Source organism: Chrysemys picta, chromosome 2 (assembly GCF_011386835.1).
Source record: "Chrysemys picta bellii isolate R12L10 chromosome 2, ASM1138683v2, whole genome shotgun sequence".
NCBI lineage: Eukaryota > Metazoa > Chordata > Testudines > Emydidae > Chrysemys > Chrysemys picta.
Genome location: NC_088792.1, coordinates 137,611,756 through 137,629,262, shown reverse-complemented (window position 1 = coordinate 137,629,262; position 17,507 = coordinate 137,611,756). Strand labels below are relative to the sequence as shown.

At 58.4% G+C, this 17,507-nt stretch overlaps 1 long non-coding RNA gene across 1 annotated transcript; it reads left to right on the top strand.

Annotated features, from left to right (window-relative positions):
* The first annotated feature begins 2,210 nt into the window (after positions 1-2,210).
* Positions 2,211-3,181, top strand: LOC135981126 (uncharacterized). The gene is made up of 3 exons (XR_010598089.1): positions 2,211-2,370; positions 2,793-2,898; positions 3,108-3,181. It is a non-coding gene; the product is annotated as an uncharacterized LOC135981126 (long non-coding RNA).
* Positions 3,182-17,507: the final 14,326 nt, after the last annotated feature.

The following is a 17,507-nucleotide window of genomic DNA, read 5'->3' as shown; positions in this document are numbered from 1 at the left end:
ACCCTGAGCCAGTAGCTTCCCCACCCCAGGCCTGTTTCCCATCAGTAGGGTTGGGGTAGCAGCCCCTACAGACCAGGGGGGTTGGGAGGCTCCAGGAAGGTGTGTAAAGTGCCGGGATGTCAGGATCCCGGAGGTGCTGTCACCCCCACATTAGACCAGTGTTCTGCACCCCCTGCTGCTGGCCGAGTTTCTCTGTCCCTTGGCAATAAGACAGACTCTTGCTTTCACAGGAGGGAGCTGCTTGTCCAAAGTGACTGAGCCCAGTGATGGAAAAGGAGGAGACTCCCCGGGCATTGCAGCCCCAGAGGTGACGAGGGGGAACGCTGGGAGCAGATCATGCAATGAACTCCTGCCAGTGCGTGTAGATTGCATTACGTGCACCCCTGGGGGGGGAGGAGGAGCTGCTCTGGCTGGGGCAGGGATGGGGAGGGACCAAACAGGCTGGTTAGTGAGAGGCTGCCTTGACCCCAGACTCACGCCCGCTTCCCGCTCGGTTCCAGGGTGGCCAGGCTCCTGAGGATGTTCAGGAAGAAGGCTCTGCAGGTGGCCCCAGAGCCTGAGGGAAGCAGCTGCCATCTTCCCCGGGAGCAGAGCGGCCCCTCCGTCCCCACTAGCGGGGAAGGAGCTCCCGGCCAGGCCAGGAGGTGGAAGTGCCCAGTCTTCTGGCGGAGAAAACCCGCTCCCAGCGCAGGTGCCAAGGTGGGAGAGGCCAGGTCGAAATAGAGCTGGGCCAGGCTGCGGCTGGGCAGGCAGGACCCAGCGCAGGAGGGGAGCCGGGCAGAGTGACTCTGGGACATGTTGTGTGGGCAGCAGCAGCCCCAGGAGCCCAGCCCTGATTCCCAGCAGGAGGCATCGCCCGGCCCGGTCAGTGAGGACCTTCCAGCCTCCCCAGGGCAGGAGGTGGAGGATCCCTGTCCCACCACCAGCAGCTCGGCCCGCTCCCCATGGGACAGCAGCAGTGCCTGGGACTCGGGCAGCAGCGAGGCCGATGGGCGCCGCAGCTTTGTTCCAGGTGAGGAGTCAGGCTGGGCTCAGGGAGAGGTGAGGGCGGGGCTGTGAACACCCTGGGCCCAGGCCCTCGATCAGTGCTATGGGGGCGGATCCCCAGCCCAGGGGTCTGGCCTGAGCCACATGAACCCCACTGATACTAGATGCTGCCACTTTGGTCCTCGGTGCTCCAGTTTGGGGGAGGCATCTCCCACGGAGTCCAGGACAGCGTGGGGGGGGTCTCTTTGCTATGGGCTCCTGAAGGAGTTGGGGGCTGAAAGCATCACTGAGACGGGGGAGTGTGGGGCCCAATCTGCCCTGGGTACCGGAGGTGGGAAGGGGACACATTGCCCCAGCGTGCCCCTGTCCTTCCCCCAAGTGGCAGCAGGCGTCACCCTGTCCCCTTCTCTCCCTGGTGCAGGGACCGCCAGGGACACAGGGGACGAGGAGGAGGAATGGGTGGACATGGCCACAGAGGAGGCTGCTCTCAATAACAGCCGAGAGCAGCTCCAAGGCGGAGAAAAGGTACAAACGTTCCCCAGCTGTGCTGGAACCGAGACTGTCCTGCCCCTTCCCAGCACCTGACCCCCTGCAGAGGGTCTTGTCCCTGATGATCCACCAGCCCTAATGGGGACCTTTCTCCTCCATGATCTGGGACCCCAGAGGTGGGGGTGTCTGTCACACACCAGCCGGGTCTCCTCCCCCCACAGGCACTGTCCCTGTTCCTGACCGTGCTTGTGGTGGAGTGGTGGGTGATTTGGACAATGGGCGGGTCCCCACTATCCCCCATTCAGGCCTGAGTCCTGCAGCTGCTGTGTGGGGGCAGGGAGGTCCCTGGCTAACTGGCTCTCTCTCCCCTAACCCCACTCCTGGTGGGTGCAGGAGGAGGCCCAGCAGCTCGTGTTCCTGCACGCCATCCACCCCGCGTCTCGCTGCACAGCAGAGAGGGCAGGACACACTGGAGCCGCACTGCTGCAAGGCGGCTGTGGCGGAGAGGATTGTGGTGAGCGAGACACGGCGCCCAGAGGGAGGACAGAGACATGGGAGGGGCAGGGGTCTAGCCAGACCAATGGATGGGGCATGGCTGGTGCTGGAGGGGCAGCAGAGGGCAGGGATTGCTGGGGCTGAAGACTGGGGAGAAGAGACGGGAGAAATTCGGAGAGTGGTCACTATTGGGCAGGAATCGGAGGAGCGGGGGCAGGTGGGGGGATCCTGCTGGTTGTGTGGGGCCCTGGCTGTGTAATCTCCTCACTGGGAAGTGTCAGTGAGGCCCGAATCTCACACGCTCCTTTGGGTCTCACAGGAGCTCATTGAGGAGCTGCCTGATAACTCTCCCCCCGGCGCCGTCCTCGCCAACTCCCTGATTGCTGTGGGCAACCTCAGGTACCAAGACCCTCCGGTCCGGTTCCCCTAACCCCAGTGCTGCTCAGGCCCAGGGCTGGGAGTCACTGCCCCTCCCACTCCCAGGTCACCGCCCAAGGGTGGCTCCTCTGGCAGAGGTGCGGGGAAGGTTCACTCTCTCCTGGCTGGGCTGTTCTTTTCACTCCAGTAACATTGCAACGGCTTTGGGGAGAGGCTCACACCCAGGATCAGATACAGGAGGGGCAGCAGGGTGCAGGGAACAGGGGCTATTCCTGCCCTGCCACTGTCTGTGTGAGAAACCTTGGCCTTGTCATTCCCTGGCTTGGTGCCTCAGTTTCCCTTCTTGCCAGCCTGTGCCTATTTCCCTGCAGTTTCACCTGCGTGTTGGTGCCAGTCCCATCCCCGTACTGCACAGTCTAATACCGGCTCCTCTCTCTTGCCAGCACCATGACACCTGCCCTGGAGCCAGAGCTGGAGACCCACCTCCTCCGAGCTGCCCTGCACGCCGTCTTCACCCTGGGCATGGAGAAGGACACCGCCCAAGTGCAGGTAGATCATGCTAAAGTCATGGATTGAAGAGCCAGCTGTCATGCTGCCATGAGTCCTTGCTAATTGCCTGCAGTGGGATGTGAAGGAGAGAGGCCAGGATATGTGTTTGGGGGTCTCACCAGTGCTTCCCAGAGACCCGTCTTCCCATCCTGTGGCAAGTTTAGCCCCAGTTTCCCTAACTCTGACCCATGGCTCTCCCTTGCTTTCAGGATCTGCCTAGGGTCTTGCCAGACTTCCTGGACGCCATGCTGGGGAACCTGCTGGCAGAGTCCCCAGACACCGAAAGGCTCCAGTACATCTTGGAGGTGAGCCCGATGAGAGAGGTGGGGGCAATTTTACCTTCACTCTTAGATCCATTTTCCAGTCTGTCCTCCTAGCCGGGCCCCCAGTGGGCATCCTTGGTCAGGGCAGTCAGTGCAATGCCTCCTTTCCCCACAGCACATTAACTACTGGATCGTGTCCAGGGTGCCGCGAGAGAGAGCCAGGGCCGTTAAGAGCAGCACGGCCCTGCTCAGATTCACCATCACCCTCCCTGAGTTTGACATAAGTGACCTCTGACGCCAGCTTCCTGACTCCAGGCGTAGGTGATCTGGCTCTGACGGGCTGTAGGATCTGCTGCTGCAGGGGCTGTGGGTTAGGAGTGTTCCTCTTGGGGAGGCAGAGTCAGAGCAGAGAGTGAGCCTGGCTTGAGTCAAGTTCTTCTTGTCCTAGTTAAGTGGTGACTCTGGGCTTTTAAGGGGACTGTGCTCCAGGTTCATGCCTCCCTGTCATCCTGGAGCAGCTGGGGAAGCAAGTCCTCATGGCGGGCCCTGTCCACAGCCCTGTGCTCCAGGCTTCCTTGGGGGCAGAGGAAATTAAGGGTCTGGCTCTAGCTCCTATCCTCTAGCATCTCATGCAGAGGGGCTGAGGGGAAGGAGAGTCCTGGCCCGGTGGGGACTGGGAGCTAACAGGAAAATGCTGATGGAGTCCCCTCTCCCTCTCCCGTCCATTAGAACTCAGCGGAATTCCCCAGGATGGGTCACCACGTGGCACAGCTGGCTCTGTCCGTCAGTGACCCAGCCAAGGACATCAGCCGGCAGGCCAGGGAGGGGGTTTACCGGCTCTACCAGCTGCTGCTGCACCAGAGGGGTAAGGAACCCAGCTGGGAAATGGCACCCGCTAGAAGAGTGAGACTGGGACCCCAGCCAATTTCTCTCAGACCGACCCCGGCTGGAGGATGAGTCTCTCTATCTCTTTCTGTGTTCCACACCACGCCCTGCAATTCTGTTGGGCCGGGCACGCAGCGAGGACTCTGCCCACTGTGCAGCCACCAATGGGATTGGAAGGACACAAGCCCTGCAACCAGAAGGACAAATGTGTGTGTCTCTCTCCCTGTCACCTACTCCCTCCTGGGGGAAACCCAGCAGCTGATGGGGGACAAGGTGAGCAGCTGCATTAGACTCAGGAGATTGGGGCGGGGCCCAGGCCTCATTCCCATCCTGTGGCCATTCGCTGGCCTGGCACAAGGAGCCTGGTGGGGAATGAAAGGGAGAGCAGGTGCTCCTGGGAAGGGAGATGAATTCACCTCCATGAGTAGGAGCGAGCCAGCTTGTCCCCGGAGCAGCTCCACCCAGCTCTTTAGCCAGGCTAATTAATGACAAGCTTTGCCTCATCCCAGACTTACGTTCTTAGGACAGGGTGCTATCGCTCTTGGGAAGGGCAGGAGAGTCCCGCAAGTGCCCTCTGCGAGACTCTCCTGTCCCACAGGGCCGCACCCAATTCCTAGTGGTCTGGTGTCTGTGTCACCCGAGCCACCACCCAGAGTTGCTCCCATCACTGGCAGCCTGGGAGGCCAAGGACTGACGGGTGGTGGCATCTGACCAGGCAGGGCTGAGGCACATGGGCAGGGGACGCTTGTCCTGCTGCTGGCAAGGCTGGACCCGTTCTGGAGAGAACAGGAGGATTCAGTCAGCAGTAGGGTTACCATGTCTAATAAATAAAAAAAGAGGACCCTCCACGGGCCCTGGCCCCGCCCATTTCCCCACCCCTAGCCCCGCCCCAACTCCACCCCTTCCCCGCCCTAACTCAGCCCCCTCCTCCCTCCCACTCCCAGCCATGGGGAAAGGGCTGTGTAACAGGTCCTAGCCGGGGCTCGACCCTTCCGGGCAGGAGGGGAGCCACACCGACTCACTACTGTGGGAACAAGCAGTCAGTTAGTCCCGAAACTCCAGCTCTTTGGCGCAGAGTCGGAGCAACCACAGTTAAAGCTCAGGCCCTTGACTGTAGGGGGCTGAGCGAGCAGACAGTTCAGAGCCCAGGCCCTGGATCGGGGCGGGGCAAACACAGTTAGCTCAGGCCCTTGTTTGCAGGGGCTGAGCGAGCAGACAGTTCAGAGCCCAGGCCCTGGATCAGGGCGGGGCAAACACAGTTAGCTCAGGCCCTTGTTTGCAGGGGCTGAGCGAGCAAGCAGTTCAGAAGCCCAGGCCCTGGATCAGGGCGGGGCAAACACAGGTAAGCTCAGGCCCTTGTTTGCAGGGGGGCTGAGCGAGCAAATAGTTCAAAGCCCAGGCCCTGGATCAGGGCGGGGCAAACACAGTTAGGCTCAGGCCCTTGTTTGCAGGGGCTGAGCGAGCAAATAGTTCAGAGCCCAGGCAAGGCACGCCTAGGCTTTCTGTAGCCGAGTGTTGGGTGAGGGGGACGCCTGCCACCCGTGAGCGGGGGTGGCAGGGGGGAACGCAGGCCCACCCACTCCACTGCGTTCCAGCCCGGGGCCCTAGCAGCGGTTACTGCCGCTGCTGGTCAGTGGGGTATCCAGACCGCAACACACTGACATAGGCTCACACTCGGTTGCAGCCAGACCGGGGTCGGCTACCCCCGGGCTACTTCCACGATCCCCCTCAAAGCCTACCTCGTTCGTCGCGCCAGGCTCGGGCCAGTCCATCTGCATAGGCTCCTCTCTGCCAAGGCTCGGTGGCAGGTCCGGTAGCTCAGCCGGGAAGTCAGGCCAACGGTCCTCAGGCGGCTCCTCTGGGTAGCAGCAGGGGCGGAGGGGTTCGGGTGCAGTCTCACCCTCAGGGTTGGTGGGGTGGGGTTCCCAGGGATTCTCCCAGTGACGGGAGCGGACGGGCTCCAGTGGCTCCTCCTCGTAGCGTGCCCGGGGTAACTCGGGCCAGCTAGGGTCCAGGCCTCGGTCTTCGGCGGTCTCCTGGCCGGGAGCTCCCGGCCACACGTCTACTCCCTGGGGCGGCTGGCCGCCGACTGAGCTCTGGCGGCCGGCCTTTATACTTCCTGTCCCGCCCCTTGACTTCCAGGGGGCGGGGACAGGCGGTGGTGGTCCCACCCACTCTGGTGCCTGCACGTGGGCTCCCTCTTCTGGGCAGGAGGGGAGCCACACCGACTCACTACAGGCTGCCCCAGCGCTACCGGCTTCACGGTTTGCCGGGCAGCCCCCAGACCCTGCGCCCCCGGCCGGCGCTTCCCCAGCGCAGGTGGAGCCCGGGAAGGGAAGTGCCTGGCCTGTAGCTCGGGGTCCGGAGGCAGGGGGGGCTGCCCGAAGCCGGTAGCGCTGGCTCGGGCAGCTCGGCTCTTAAAGTCTGAGAGGGGAGGAGCGGAGCAGCTCAGCTGGAGCCCGGGAAGGGAAGTGCCTGGCCGGCGGCTGGGGGTCCGGAGGCAGGGGGGGCTGCCCGAAGCCAGTAGCGCTGGCTCGGGCAGCTCGGCTCTTAAAGTCTGAGAGGGGAGGAGCGGAGCAGAGCAGCCGCGGGAGGGGAAGTGCCCGGCCGGCATTTTCCCAGACATGTTTGGCTTTTCGGCAATTCCCCCCAGACGGGCGTTTGATTGCCGAAAAAGCAGGACATGCCCGGGAAAAACCGGACGTATGGTAACCCTAGTCAGCAGGGGCTGCCGATCCGTCCCATTCACCAGGGCTGCCATCCTGCGGCTTCAGCATTAGTGGCTGGGGTGACTTGGGGAAAGGTCTCAACCTCCCCACATCCCACTTCACTGCTGCGAGAATCCCTCCTGCCCCCCCGCTACAGTCCCCTCCCTACCCAACCTGGGTGGGGCTGGAGGAGAGGGGTCTGAGAACTTGAGCTGTGGATTGGAGGTGGAACAGCTGTCAGGGGCACTGACGGGGAAGTGGCAGGAGCTCCCCGTAAAAGGAGGGGGGTTGCCACTGGAGGTCACTAGGAAGGACAACAAGACTCCATCCTGGGGGTCAGGAGGGGGAATCCATCCCTCAGAGGTGGGCAGGGGCTGGGTGGAAATGCTGCTGGTTCCAGGGGCCGTTAATCCCCCCTGATTCCTCGGAGGCGTCTGAGTCTCAGACAGGTTCTCGTTCCCTTGCAGCAGGAGGACGTCACGGCCAATGTGATGCGCCAGCTCCGTATCATGCGGCACTTGCGCCAGGTGCCCGAGGCGCTGCAGGGCCTGTGCCTCTGAGGCCACCAGCAACTCCCGCTCTCTGCTGCAGGTACTGCTCTGGCTCTCTGTAAATGGGGAGCTAGTGGAAGGGGAAATGGAGCCCCCTGGCACTCACAAAAACCCTCTCCCCTCTCTGTGGAGAGGGGTCCTTTCCTCTGCCCCCAAATTCCTTCATCTGGGACAGGAGCTCTTTCCCTCACACCCATTCCCCTCCCCCCTTTTCTTGATCTACCCCCATCCCATTCCCCCTGCGCCCAGGCAGAGCTCTGCCTGCCCCATATGGTGCAGAAAGGCCTGTGATATGCAGGGGGTCAGATTAGATTGTTTAATAAGCAGAGGCTTATTATAATTTAATAGACTGATTGTTTAATAAGCAGAGGCTGCTCCCAATGCTACACTCGGTTTCTCAGAAATGAGTAGACTTTATGGGCAGCAGAGACCGTTAGAGCATCTAATCTGACCCCCATCACAGGCCTCCTGTCTACCACAATAGATACTTTTGGGTCAAACACATTCCGGAAAGGCATCTAGTCTTTATTAAATGACATCAAGAGATGGAGAATCCACCACTTTCCATGGTAGCTTCTTCCTGTGGTCAATCATCCTCGCTGTTGAATATTTGTGCCTTATTTGTCATAGGAATGTGTCTCTTTTCACCTTCCAGCCATTGGGTCTTGTTCTGCCTTTCTCTGCTCAATTAAAGAGCTCTTTAATACCCAATATTTTCTCTCCATTAAGGCATTTCAACACTTCAGTGAAGTCACCTTTCAATCTTCTTTTCATAAGCTAAACAGGTTGAGCTCTTTCAATAGCTCACTAGAAGGCATTTTTCTCCAGCCCTCAGAACATTTCATGGCTCTTTGCTGCCCCAGCTCCAATTTCTAGGACCATCTTTTTCAAAGGAGGACACCAACACTGGAGGCAGTATTCCAATAGGAGTCTCACTGCTGCTGCTGTCACCTCCCCATCCTACTCACGGCTCTGCTCCTACGTCTAATGATGGCTTTAGCCCTGTTCACCACAGCATCACACTGGGAGCTCATGTTGAGTGGCTTCTCCACTCTGGCCCCTAAATCCTTTTCAGAGTCACTGCTTTCCTGGATACACGTCCCCATTCTGGAGGTGTGGCCGGTGTGCCTTGTGGCTACGTATAGGACCTTGCATTGGGCTCTGCTCAAACTTGTTTTCTTTGAATGGGTCCAGGTGGCCAAATGAGCCAGATCGCTCTGTATCACTGCCCTCTCCCCATCAGGAATTACCACTCTGCCTGTATTTTGTCACCCCCCAATCTTATCCGCAGTGATTGTATGTTTTCTCCCAATTCATTGATAACAATTATTTTAAAAATTAGTCCTTGAGAGCTTCTTCAGACCCTTAGTACCCAGGACCTGCTCCCCACAGCACTGTGAGAAAGGCCGTCCAGCCCTGCTGGTACATAGGGGATAAGCACAGAACAAAGGTACCTTTAGGAGCTGTGTTGTCCATAGGCTCTGAACAACATGTGGGGGTCAGCAGATTACAAAGGCACAACAGACCTGTAGTGTAGACTGGTCCCAACTGTGTCTCGGTTTCCCACCCTGCTCTAAGTTTAGTAACAGCCGCCATGTCTTTTCCCCCCGTGTCCCTTAACCCCACGTCACTGCAGAAGAGAGATTTTCTGGTAGCCAGCTGGCTCTCCTGCATGTGGATGTCGTTCCAAAAGACGTGCTCTGGCTCAGTCCCATGCTATGGTTGGCTGAAGGAACCACTTGGTGACGTTCTAGGCCCTGAGTTATACAGGAGGGGCGACTAGATGCACATAATGGTCCTTTCTGACCTGAACCTCTATCAATCGCTACATTTTCTGCTGCTACGAAGAGAACTCTGAACCTATTTTCTCTCATTCACTTTCAGTCGGAATAATTTCAATCCAGGCCAAAGGATTTCCTCTTCCATTGTGTCTTCAGCACCTTTGCGAGCAACCAGTTACTGTTACCCACAGGTTACCAGTTTCAACCTGTCCCAGGGTGAGATGGCCAGGAAAGGGGTTGGAGCTCAACTGCACCTGGCCCAGGTGATGCAGCTCCCTAGGGTGAAGGGAATAAGTGTGGGGGTCACGTGACAAGACGCAGCCTGTGACTAGGACCCAGGCCTGCTGAGAGATAGAAGGGCAGCCTGTGCTCAGCCAGGAGAGGGACCCCAAGGGAAGCAGGCATGGGAGGGGCTTGGAGCGTCCTTTAAAGGTCAGGGACAAGCTGGGAAGGGGCCAGGCTGAGCACTAAGGACAAGGCCCTAGGAGGGAAAGACAGGGCAGTTTAGGAGATGGGGCAGATAGTCCAGTTGGTTTCGGCTCCCAGGACCAGACACCCAGAGGTGAAGGTGGTTGTCGGGGCTTCTGTCCTTCTTCCCCAGTGTAGATTTGATAGTGGAGAAGACTGATGCCGTAAGGGGGAAGTGAGTTACCCCAAGATCACCCAGTGAGTTTATATCACAAATGCATACTCGGAAGGATCCAATAGAAATATGGATTTTCCAGTCTCTTCTTTCTAGGAGTCCCCAGGGCTAAGGTAAAACCCCTGCGGCCCCTCCCCATTCTGCTCACCTCCAAGATGTGCTGGAGTTTGTCTGTGCTGGGAGGTGCTGTCAGCAGGATCGAGAGCTCGTCATCCATGTTCTCTGGGCAGGCCTTGATCAGAGCCTGCCAGCGGAGGGAGACCAGGGGTCAGGATTATGGAACCTGGGGTGACTCCTGCCAGGATGACAGCAGGCTCTGTAGTCCTTGCCCAGAACAGCTCTCTGCAGAGGGCCTGGTGCACAGCAGTGTAGGGAACAGCCAAGCTGCTAGGGATGGGAGCTGGGCTTCCTGGCAGAGTCCAGCACCCAAAGCCCAGCATCTGCAAGGAAGGGATTTCCCACAGAGGGGCAACATCATCTCCCACACACAGGGAGTCTCCCCCTGACACTTGATTCATCCTATGTCCTGTTCCCATCTCTGCCCACCACACTCCCAACTCAGCAGCTCCAGCTACCGAAGGGAGCACGAAGCAGAGGCCTTCCTGCTCCTGGGACAGAGGAGTAGGTTGATGATCTACCTGGATGTGAGCGTTGGCCTTCCCCATGCCCAGGGTCTAGACTCCATTCAGGGCAGCGCACAGGAACTGCGATTCCTATTCTAGATCTAGTGGCAGCTTCAGTTTGCTGGCAGGAGACTGTACATTAGACCTTGCAGTTGCGGGGGTGACACAGGCACTAACATGTGCATGGGAGTTTGAGCAACAGGGCAGAGGCCTGTGTGGGGCAAGGAGGGCAGGGATTTGGGAAGCAAGAGCAGAGGATCAAACCCTTTCTTAATGTGGGTCGGGATGATCCCCATTTCAAAGATAGAGAAAGTGAGGCACCAGGTGGGAGAGTGACCTCGCCAGGATCACGTTACCGCTCAGTGGCAGGACTGCAAACAACCCGTTCCCTGATCTCCTCACTGGACGCTGCTGCCCCTCCTGTATGACCCCTCCAGCCATCCTCGCCCAGAGGCCATCCCCACCACTCTCCAATAGCAGGCTGTTTCCACAATGGAAGCAGGCTTGTAACAGAGGTCACTCACCGATAGGTGCCCCTTCCTTCAAGGCCTGGGGTCACAGATTTCTTGGGCTAGCACGCCCACCAGCAGGTTTTTGGCTGGGAACTCAGCCCTTTGACCAGGCGACCATCTTTTAGTCCCACTCCTTCCTGGGTCTCGCTCATCCCAAACTAAAAGTCAAAAAATGTCTTTAACTGAAACAAGATCCTCTGTCCCTTGGGGGCTTTTTGTTGTACTTAAAGTACTGCACAGGATCTTTTTAGGGGGAATAAGACAAAACGCCACATTTATTAGTAATACATGTATTTATTAACACTGTATTATATGCATATAATATATTACACTTACACTTACACACACACACACACACACAAACACACTCCGTCTTGTTGTTACCAATTAGTTGCTCCCCTTAACTTCACTGGCCAGGTGAGTTAGATGGGGGAGGGGGTGGAGCCGGGCTTCTGCCGATCCGGATCGATGCTCCCATGTTGACAAGACGAGACCCGGGGTCCTCTGCAAGACACCTCACTTTTATAGCAGCTTTCCTTTTATGCAAATCTATACCAGCTTCAAACTCTGTGTCCATTGGTCCTTTGTGCTGCTTTCTTTTGAGTGTTGTCCCAATGCTGCAAAGAGGGTGTTTCCAAAAGAAGGTGCTTGCTTCTAACCCCCGAGGCCCTCAGTATGTCTGCTTGTTTTTAATGAGCCCACTTGACACGTTTTATTGTTCTTGGGTCTGGCTCCCATCCCCTCTCCAACAGTTGAGGCTGTCTGGAGGTGCTGCCTTGCTCATTCACACCTCATTCATTCAACAGGGCAATTGATTAAGAGTGGCGGGGGGGGGGGGGGGGGGGGGGGGGGGGAGCTCTTGTTCTACTGCTAGCAAAAAGAAATTTTTCTTTTATCTTATTCTATCCTTAGGGGCTATAATATTATACCAAGGGCAATGCAAAGTTTATAATTGAGGCTTTGATACAAATTTCCATGAAATCAGAGGTCACACGTGGGTAGACCCACCACAAGGTTATATGAAGAGGCACAATGTAAAGTCATATGAAAATTATCAGAGATTGATCTACATTGTCCTCAGCCTGACTTTGGCTCGGCCTGCCCTTGCTGGCCTTGGTAGCCCTTTCTATGGCCCTGTACATCCCCTTCCTTAGAGACCGTGGGAGAACCAGTCCTACCCTGGATTCTAGGTTCTGCCCCAACGCCCTGTACCCAACAGCTAGGCCTGCCCCTGTACCTTTGTTGCGGTTTCCCCTCAGCTGGAGCTCACTCTGTAATCCATTTGGCCTAGCTCCAGGCTTTATAGCCCACAGGCCAAGCCCCCCGTTATCTACCCTCCTCCTTAGAACCTGGCCCACGCGGGGGCAAGTTCTATTCTTCTCCAAGCTTCATCCCTCCTCATCTCATCGCCGTCACCGGCTGCGCGCTTGTACAGCCTGTGCGCAGTGTCTGCAGCTCCACTGCCAGCTCGCTCGGGGCAAACCTTCTCTTCTGCAGTATCCCGACGCTCTTCCTGCAGCCACTCAGTCTCATGAACAGCTGCTTGCAGAGCCTGTTCTGAAGCCTTTAGCATCTTCTGTTGCCTTTTTGCTACTGCCGCTGCATATGCCAAAACCTTTTCGGTCAGGGTCTGAGAACCCACCATGGACTGCTCCACCCTTGTGTTTGTCCCTCCTCCAGTCTGCTTCATCTCTGGGCCAATCATTTCGTCCTTCATCTCCCTGCAGCACCCGACAGGGTGTGTTGGTGGAGGGTCTGCAAGGTCCATGGCCACCCCAGCCACATCCACCTTGCCTGCCTCATGGGGGTTTGTGTCAGAGGACACCTTCTCCTTTCTTTCTAACTTCTTAGGGCCCTGGCCCCTCGTTCAGCCACTCAGCAATTTCCTAAGCAGGCCGTGTCTTTTGATATGGCCTGCTTCTCTGCCCCCAAAACAAAGAACTCTTGCTCCCATCTTGGCATTAGGCCATGCTTGTACACTTTCTCATGCCCTTCTCCCTGGGCTAACCTTCTCAGCACAGCACAGGCATGCTCTCCTTCTCTGCTCTTTTTGTCCATGGGCATAGCAGATCCTGGGTTGATTTCCCTTTGCAGGATCTCTCACAGGTATTGCTGCTGCTGCATCTGTAGCTCCACCTGCACTTCCTTCTGCGTCTGTTGGTTTTCTAGGAGCTGCTGGAGAAACCCCTAGATCTGTTTTGGCTGCTTAGCCAGTCCCTGGAACTGAAGTGGGAAATCCAGCGACCAACTTGGTCCCTTGATACACCTGCTTGGGGGAGGGATAGCTCAGTGGTTTGAGCATTGGCCTGCTACACCCGGGGTTGTGAGCTCAATCCTTGAGGGGGCCATTTAGGGATCAGGGCAAAAAACTGTCTGGGGATTGGTCCTGCTTTTAGCAGGGGGTTGGACTAGATGACCTCCGGAGGTCCCTTCCAACCCTGATATTCTATGATTCCTTCAGCAACCAAGACTTCCCTCACGGATCACAGGGGGAACTCAATCCTGCCAACTATGCCAATCATAAATGAATCTACTCATCGTTAGGTGCCCCCCGGCGGCCAGGCATGGCATCACAGCCCTCTCGCTGGGCTAGCGTCCCCCATCCATGGTCGCTCCAGCACCACGGCAGTTTCTCTGCCTGGTAACTCCGGCCAGGTCACCACCTTTAGTCCACCCTTCTGGGGCCCAGCTTGCCTCACACTAAAAGTCCAAAGAGGTCTTTCCACAGACAGAAGTCCTTCTGCCATCGCTGGGGCACTTGGTCAGCCTGTAGCCCCCTTGCTGGGCTTGGGAACCCTCTCCAGGTGCATGTACGCCGCCTCCTCTGGGGCCGGTAGGGGAACCCAGTCCCACCCTGACATTGATAGCAGCCCAGGGCCCTGGACCCAACAGCTAGGTCTGCACCTTTCTCTTTGCTGCACTTTTCCAACCTCTCTTCTCAAGTTCCCCTCCAGGCTTTCCTTGCTGCTCTGAACTTCCTACCTCGTTCTCAATCCTGTTGCTACCCCAGCTGGGCTGTATCACCACTGAAGTCTGGCTCTTTAGGGGGGCGGATATGGTGCCTCTTAGTTCGGGCTCATTCTGTAATCTGCTTTCTGTGAGTGCCAGGGGGCTCCATTTCCCCTTCCACTAGCTCCCAATTTACAGAGAGCGAGAGCAGTACCTGCAGCAGGGAGCGGGAGTTGCTGGTGGCCTCAGAGGCACAGGCCCTGCAGCGCCTCAGGCACCTGGTGCAAGTGCCGCATGATACGGATCTGGCGCATCACATTGGCCGTGACGTCCTCCTGCTGCAAGGGAACGAGAACCTGTCTGAGACTCAGACGCCTCCAAGGAATCAGGGGGGATTAACGGCCCCTGGAACCAGCAGCATTTCCACCCAGCCCCTGCCCACCTCTGAGGGATGGATTCCCCCTCCTGACTCCCAGGATGGAGTCTTGTTGTCCTTCCTAGTGACCTCCAGTGGCAACCCCCCTCCTTGTACGGGGAGCTCCTGCCACTTCCCCGTCAGTGCCCCCGACAGCTGTTCCACCTCCAATCCACAGCTCAAGTTCTCAGACCCCTCTCCTCCAGCCCCACCCAGGTTGGGTAGGGAGGGAACTGTAGTGGGGGGGTCAGGAGGGATTCTGGCAGCAGTGAAGTGGGATGTGGGGAGGTTGAGACCTTTCCCCAAGTCACCCCAGCCACTAATGCTGAAGCCGCAGGATGGCAGCCCTGGTGAATGGGACGGATCGGCAGCCCCTGCTGACTGAATCCTCCTGTTCTCTCCAGCAGCGCCGGCTTTAGGAAGGGCGCGGCCCAATTCGAACATTTTTGGCGGGGCCCCGGCAGGGATGACTAACAAAAAAAATAATGGAAAAAAAAGCCTTCAATTTCTTCCATGTATTATTTACTTTCCATAACTATATAAAAAATAAAATTATATATTCTGTACATTGCATCATATATGCTGTTGATCGGTTATTAATGAGCTCCATTTCACGTGTGTGGGTCCCCGCCACTCCCTGGGGGTGTGCTAGGATGACCAGATGTCCTGATTTTATAGGGACAGTCCCGATTTTTGGGTCTTTTTCTTATAGGATCCTATTATCCCCCACCCCCGTCCCGATTTTTCACACTTGCTTTCTGGTAACCCTAGTGGTGTGCACATGTGTGGGTCCCAGCTGCTCCCTGCCTCCCTCATTGAAGCAGGTGTGCAGGGTTACTGCCCTGGGAACTGCAGGGCACCAGTGGACATGGGGCTGGCTGCAGGCAGGGCAAGGGGTGCGGGGCTGGCTGGAGACAGGGGTGTGTGGGGCTGGCTGGCTTTGGGCAGGGCCGCAGGGGGGTGCGGCAGGGGTTGCCTGGAGACAGGGCAGGGGGTGCGGCAGAGGCTGGCTGTGGGCAGGGGGTGCAGGGCTGGCTGCAGGCAGGGCAGGGGGGCGGGGCTGGTGCGGGCAGAACAGGGGTGGCGGGGCTGGAGGTAGGGCAGGGGTGCAGCAGGGGCTGGCTGCGGACAGGGGGTGCAGGGCTGGCTGGAGACGGGGCTGGCTGCGGGCAGGGCAGGCGGTGCGGGGCTGGTGCGGGGACGGGGTGCAGCAGAGGCAGCTTTAAATAGCCCCCGAGCCCCCCGCTATCCCAGGGCTCTGGGGGCTATTTAAAGGGCCCAGGGCTCCCCTGCTTCTACCGCCCCGGCCCTTTAAATAGCCGCGGGAGCTCTGGGGAAGCAGCGGGGCTCCAGTGGCTATTTAAAGGGCTGGGTTGGTAGAGGCAGCGGGAGCCCCGGACTTTTTAAATAGCCCCCAGAGCCCTGCAGCCCTACCCCAGGGCTCCAGCAGTGGGGGTCTGGTGGCAACTTAAAGGGCCTGGGGCTCCGGCCCCTGCTGGGAGCCCTAGGTCCTTTAAATTGCCCCCTGGGGAAGCCGGACCACCCTGGTACAGCGCACCGGCTCTTGCCGGTACACCGTACCGGGGCTTGGGCCCGGGGCCCGATTCAGGGAATTGGTTGAATTGGCGTAAAGCCGGCCCTGGTGGGGTTATGGCCACAGCGCCGCAGGGAGGGGAACCCTGAGGTGTGGGGGCTGGGTGGGTACTGGGAGTTCCTCCTGAAGGGACGGGGGTTGGCCAAGGTCACTCAGCCCCGGGGTGTGGGAGGGGGACTGGCTGAGGGCACTCAGAGCCCCAGGAAGTGGGGGGGGGGCTGAGGGGAGGGACTGGCCAGGGGCACTCAGAGCTCTGGGGGGGCGACTGTCCGGGGGGGGCACTCACAGCCCCAGGAGGTGGGTGGGGGAGGGGCGCACTGGATTTCAGGAATTCCCTGGCAGTGAAGAGCTGCTGGCGGCAGGGAGGAGCCAGCCGTGACAATCCCCACTTGGGATCCCTGGCTGGGCTAGTGGCTATGGGGGCCCGTGGCCAAGCTGCAGTGGAAGATGACCTGAAGGAAATGCCTCGGCCTCCTGCTAGGAAGGGCCTGGGCCAGCAATGACCCACCGCGCAGTGTCCCAGCTCCCTGCCCCACACCTGCGGGGCACGGCCCCTCCTCTGTAGGGAGGTTGGCATGTACCTTAGTGCTGCTTCCTCCATCCCCAAAGGCCTCTCCCAGCCAGTCTCTGGCAACCCCTGCCATTCAGTACGCACATTACCCTGCTGTGATATACCGGGGGGGGGGAACCCCTCGGGGATGGGGGGGCTGTCACACAGTTGGGCAATTTAACCCGGCTGGGCAGGAGTGACTGTCTCCCTGGAGCTGGGGTCTCAGCCCAGGTGTCTCTCTGCCCTTCCCCCCAGTAGCACCCCACGTTGCGTTCCAGCCCCGCATTCATACCCACAAGTGCTGGTGGGTTCCAATCCCAGCTGAACACGCCCACCCGGCCCTAGTGCGGAGCAGAAGGGCCCAGAGCTGCCCCACAGACCCTCTGGCTCTCCGAGCCCGCTCTTACCCATCACCGCAGCACGTCTGGCCCAGGCTGAACGCTGCTGCTCTGTTCAGAGAGGCTGGCACTTCTCGCTCCTGCCGTACGAGGGGCAGGTGCTGCTACCGACTGCTCCCCCTGACCTCCGCCCTGCTGCGCTCTGGGGATGCTGCCCTGCTGTGGAGCTCTCAGGTGTCTTGAACTGGAATTTGTTTGGAGAGAAACTGCTAAGAAGCCCTATCAGCCCCGAGCAGAGAATACCTGGGAGCCTGCCTGGGTCGGGCGGGTCTGGTACAGCCTCCCCCCAGATAAGGCTCTTCCCTGGACCTGCCACCCATTGGAATCTGGAACGATTCCCTCCGAGGTAACACCCGGGGCAGCCAGGGCAGGGCAGGGCACGGCCTGCTCCCCGGGAGCGTTAGGGCTTTCACGAGTCAGAGGTGCCAGCGGAGCAGGTTGTACGTTAAAGCAGCGAAGGCAGTTGGGGGGCAGAGGAATTGGGTGCTTTGCCATTGCACTTGATCAGCTCAATTTGAAAATTCTTTCAAAGGAAATCCAGATGTATACATCTGACTGGGGTACATGTACACACATACACACGCACACTCACATGTGCACAACACTCATGTGCACATACACGTACACGCATACATACACACATGTACACATACACATATGTACAGATGTACACATACACGCACACACGCTGTCCCTGGAGCGCCCCAGGATGCGACTGACGGGGTGGCTGGCTATTA